Source organism: Lolium perenne, chromosome 7, assembly GCF_019359855.2.
Source record: "Lolium perenne isolate Kyuss_39 chromosome 7, Kyuss_2.0, whole genome shotgun sequence".
In the NCBI taxonomy this organism is placed as follows: Eukaryota; Viridiplantae; Streptophyta; class Magnoliopsida; order Poales; family Poaceae; genus Lolium; species Lolium perenne.
Window position 1 is genome coordinate 316916094 of NC_067250.2, and position 5125 is coordinate 316921218.

At 51.9% G+C, this 5125-nt stretch overlaps 1 non-coding gene across 1 annotated transcript; it reads right to left on the reverse strand.

The window, feature by feature from the left end:
* Positions 1-3694: 3694 nt before the first annotated feature.
* Positions 3695-3776, reverse strand: TRNAS-AGA (transfer RNA serine (anticodon AGA)). Its single transcript has one exon. It is a non-coding gene; the product is annotated as a tRNA-Ser (tRNA).
* Between the last annotated feature and the right edge of the window lie 1349 nt (positions 3777-5125).

Consider the following 5125-nt stretch of genomic DNA (forward strand, 5'->3'; position numbering starts at 1 on the left):
ACTTAACATTTTATGATGGGCTTAAGTCTATATACTTTGGGCTTTTTTTTCATTTCTGATCCTGGCCGGCCTCACTGAGCGCAAGTACAAGTTCCATCTACTGATCGATACAAAACATCGCTAAATCGACCTGATTGATCGATACGAAACGTCCCGGCTATAACCATGGCGGCTCCTGCTCTTGCTCTCGCCGATCGCGACCGCGCGCAGTCACAGACTCCTAGTCCGGCAATTCCTAATCAGGCAATCACCCAATCTGCGTTGAAGATTAAGATAGAATCATAGAAGGTTGCACTTCGCTGCGATGTTAACATGGCGGAGAAAATTTTAAGGTATCATGTAAAAATTATTATTTTTATATGAATATTGTAATTAGGTATACTTAAAGTATTTATTTTTCGTCATCTCATACATGCGAAAAAAAACTATAGTAAGAGAGGGCCCAAAATTCTAGTTCCGCCCCAGGCTTCCGAAATCTCAGGACCGGCCCTGGGTGTAGTGCAAGTGAATGCTTACATGTAACTATGCATCCATAATTAATCAATTGTCTTTGTCTTCGTTATTTATAGTAAACATTTTTACTCATTCATCTCTGTACATCTTGCTTATTTTTACAACAATACAATGCATGTAGATCCTTAAGATAGAATATTGTACTTATACAGTATAAAAATCTTGTGGGGAATACATGCTTTACAAATTAGAGACCATATGTTAGAATACTTGTTTTTTTTTTCTTTTAGGCAGGAGCTCTTCGTAGCCTATGATTGAATTGATCGCTTTTGACATAGAATATGTAAAAGTTATTCACATGTCCACCCGGATTAATTTATGCCATTTGCGTGTACTTTGGACATGTCCTCGAGTTCGTGAGTGTTTTGGTATCCTTGTGTATCTTGCTAGAGTGATCTAAAACATGCAGTCTAACAAATATCTAGACAGAGATTTCTGGAATGATTGGCCAATTTGTTTGCAAGTAAATAGAAGGATCAATTACAACCGTACCGAGTTAAATATTCTAGAGCATTAATATTAGTTGCCTACAATGAGTTTGCCTGAACCATTGGCATTGCTTGTCTGTTTGTTCTTTCAAAGTCTGGCATCATGTCTTTCATGTTGTGAGCCTCGAAAACCGTGTAGCATCGTTGCATGAATACATTTGTACCTGGTCTAGAAATATCAGCTAAGCTCATAAATTAAATATTAATAGTGTTTTGATAAGGAAAAAACAAGGATAGAGTTGTGGAAATCTAGAAATAATCCTTCACGGATAGAGTTATCAAATAGCAGTGGGTGTACTTTATCAGGAAAAAAAATACCAATGGGTGTAACCGCCTAGCTGGACCGCGAGAAGAGAACGGTTCTCATCCTGGTCGGGTGAGAGGGACAACCAAAGCCAAAGCTAGGACTAAGAGTATGTTCGTTTTCAGAACCAAGTGGAATAGAACGGAATTATTTCGCGTCTAGAGCCAATTCTTATGTTCAGTTGTGAAATGGAACGGAAGCGAGTGGTTCCTTAAAAGAAAATAATAATTGGCCGTTGTATGGATGAACTAGCGCCGAACGGACAGATTATGCGAATGCGCTTTCAGAAAAAAAAACATTGGTCTATCCGCCATATATGCAGCTAGAAGAAGCATCAAATAAGCTAACCTGACAACTCTCCATGCAATGGAAAGAACTCTGCTACACGGTCCTCTCCAGAGGGCATGGTATCGGAGACCATCGTTTTCATCCAGAGACGACGGGGTGCTACTACCTTGGAATCAAAGCGTGGGGATTGGTTCACCTTGATTGATGTGTTAGGGCATGAGCAATGAAGTAAGCTGTCCAACTAGGTTTGGATAAAACTTTTTACATATGCATGCCATGTTATGGTCCCATTAATATATCTTTCTCTCAAAAGTTGATTTGGTTTTCTCTTTTTCTCTCACATTTTCACTCAGTTTTCACTTTATGGCTGAAGAGGCTGCCTCCTGATGAAGAGGCTACCTCCTCATCCGAACCTATTTTAGATCACCCAAATCTAACTAAAGTTATGAAACAGTACCTCTAGGGCAGTGCATTGGGCATACCCTTAGCTAGTTTCTCCCGGGATCTACTTACCAGTGGTCCGAGCCTCCGAGGATCTATCTCGCGTAGTGGAATGTTCCGTCAACAGTCGCACGTGCGGAGAACGGTCCAGGTCCGTGGTATGAAGATGCTTCTTTCCTGTGCTGAAGTTCAGAGTTTTTTGCGGGAGCGTGAAATCTGGAATATGATTGAGAAATGGGAAAAGATACATCCAGGCGCCGCACGCGCTCTCTCTTGTGCGGCGGAACGCCAAGATGTGTGTAACGTATAGATCGTGCACCCGCACCTTATCATCAATCTCTCCCCCACGGGCTTCCCTGGCCACGAACAATAATACCCTCTCACTTTCTTAGATCGACATTGGGAAGCAGCGCGCGAGGTCGCCGTCGCCGTGGGCGAGCACGGCCGCGTGTATACCACCGCCACCTAGAACTGCTGCGGGGAGGTCCGAGGTCGTCGCCGCTGAGTACCGCCACAAGGAGGTGCCAGGCGGGTGGTGGAGAAACTCCTCGCCAAGCTCCGCCGCAGAGAGCCGCCACGGCTAGGAGGTCGAGTAACGTCGCGTCGAGCACCGCCGCGGGGAGGCGCCACACCTTGGAGGTGGAGGAACGCTCGGACAAACACCTCCGCGGGGAGGGCCGCGCTCGGGAGGTGGCGAAACGTCACCGAGAGGGTCGAATGGAGGAGGCCACCGCTTCCGAGCACCGCCGCAGGGAGGTGCTGCGCCGGGCAGGTGGAGGAACATCGCCGCAACGGGGAGGCGCTGCACCAGGGCGGTGGAGGAACGCCGCCTCAGAGCACTCCACGAGGTGCCTGCTGAGAGCGCCTGGAGCCACACGCGCGGAGACATCCATCGGTTTCTTTTCGTCATCTCTCTCCACAGGAGCATCGCCGTAGTGAAGCCGGTGAGGCAGAGGGGAGGTAGGGAAAAGTGGTAGTCAACAGGGCAAAGGGCCGTTGCTTACTCCAAATTTTCTGGCAATCACCCATTATTAACCTGGAAATTATTCCTAGTTAATCGTGCAATTACTATAATCACGCAATTACGCCTAATGTATTCTGGCAGTTAATCCGGTAATTGCACCTAATTTAATTGGGCAGTCACTCCTAATTTAATTTGGTAGTTAATCTCAATAAATCTGGCAGTTATCCCAATAAATCTGGTAGTTATTACTCTTTAATCTGACAATTACTCACAGTACTCGCGCACAAAAAGGAACAAATTAACATGATTTTTTTTGAAAGAAAAAGGTAACGAAAAGTTGATGTTTTTAACGGGATCTCACAGGTTTAGCCCAACAAGGCCCATGGATGCACTCGATAACACGGCTGAGGCACGTAAGAGGCCGCCTAGCTCATACGGGAAGAACCGCCGCACGGAATCGCCAGGATGCGGCGCCGCCGTGTAGTCCTTTCCTTGAGAAATACATGGCGAGATGGGCTTCTGGATTCATCACAAGTGAGTAAGGCAGTACACCCGCGTGCCATGGCAGGCCGTAGAGTTGTGACTTGTTAGCCCACGCGGAGGCCGAGATATGCATGCAGAGAATCGCAAAACGGAGCGGATGGCCCAGGCCGAGTAAGCAGAGTGGCGTGAACAAAAATGTAAAACAAGGGGTAGCGTGGTCGGCAGGATTCGAACCTGCGCGGGCAAAGCCCACATGATTTCTAGTCATGCCCGATAACCACTCCGGCACGACCACTTGCTTGAACTCTAAGCCTAGGAACCTCTAGTTAACTGAGGACAGCTCAAGCAAACTAATAGCACCGGGACGAAGAGGGAGAAACATTCTGGTCTTAGAGCATCTCCAGTCGCGTCCCCCAAACCGTCCTCCAAAGGGATTTGGGGGCGCCGAACAAAAAAAGAGTTCCAGCCGCGTCCCCCAAAGCCCATTTTTGTCCGGCGCGGCCCGATACGGTGTCCGGCGCCCCGAGCCCGTCCCCGTCCCACAGGGGACGCTCCGGGGACGCCGGACACAACGAAAAGCGAGGCCAACCGACGCGGGCCCGACCCGTCAGCGGCACGGAAGGCTAAAACCCCGTCGCCTACCTTTGGTCAAGCGACGTTAATGGCGTCCCTGTTTTCCCAGGCGACGCAGGGACGCGTCTCGTCGTGCATGGCCGCGTGGCCGTCCGCGCCGGAGATATTGCGTGCAACCACCCGCTGCCGCCGCTGTTTTAAGACGCCCTGCAGTTATCGCCGCTCACCATAATCCTTCTTGTCGCCGCCGCCTCCCCCCTCCCAGATCCTCTCCTCGCCGCTCAAAAAATGTCGAGCTCGTCCTCCCGCAAGATCGCCGCGGCGAACGGCTTCGGACGCGGCAGCCTCACCGTGGCGGAGGCGTGGGCGCTGTACCACGCCCGGTATCCGATCCGCCGGACATGCGAGCGCCAGCAGCGGCGGCTGGAAGATGGCCGTGAACGGCATTGGCGTTCCGCCGCCGCCGAAGCCGAAGACGGACCAATGGAGGGACGCCATCAAGGCCCATCGGGCTCAACTCACCGCCGCGGAGCGGTTGGATCCGACGTGGGCGGTCAACGACAACGACGCCTGGTGGACGACGTACTTCCAGGCGAAGTACGACGTCGAGATGCACAGCGCCGACAACCTCGTCGGCGGTCCCAACAGCTGGAACAGGGAAGGCCGCGCCCGTTGCGGGCGTTCCGGGGCGCACCCTCGAGAACGTCATCCGCGGCCTCCGCAACGGCGCTCCAAGGCTGGAGATGCCGTCGTCGCCGCCGCCGTTTCCTCAATGGCAGCCGAGGAGGACGACGTACTCGTCCTCCTCGCACTCTTCTTCCTCGGGACCGGCGCGATCGACGCCGTCCTCGTCGTACCGGTCGGCGCCCTACACCGTCCCCAAACGGGAGGTCAAGGAGGAGCCGGCGACGCCCGTCAACACGAGGCGTGGCGGTAGCGGCGGCGGGCGGCAGCAAGGGAGGCGCGGCGGCGCCCTCCTCATCCCGGCCGGAGGTGAAGGAGGAGCCGGAGGAAGCGTCGCGTGCGGCGGCGCCGGGCGGAGTACGAGCGGCAGCGGCTCATCGCCGGCGG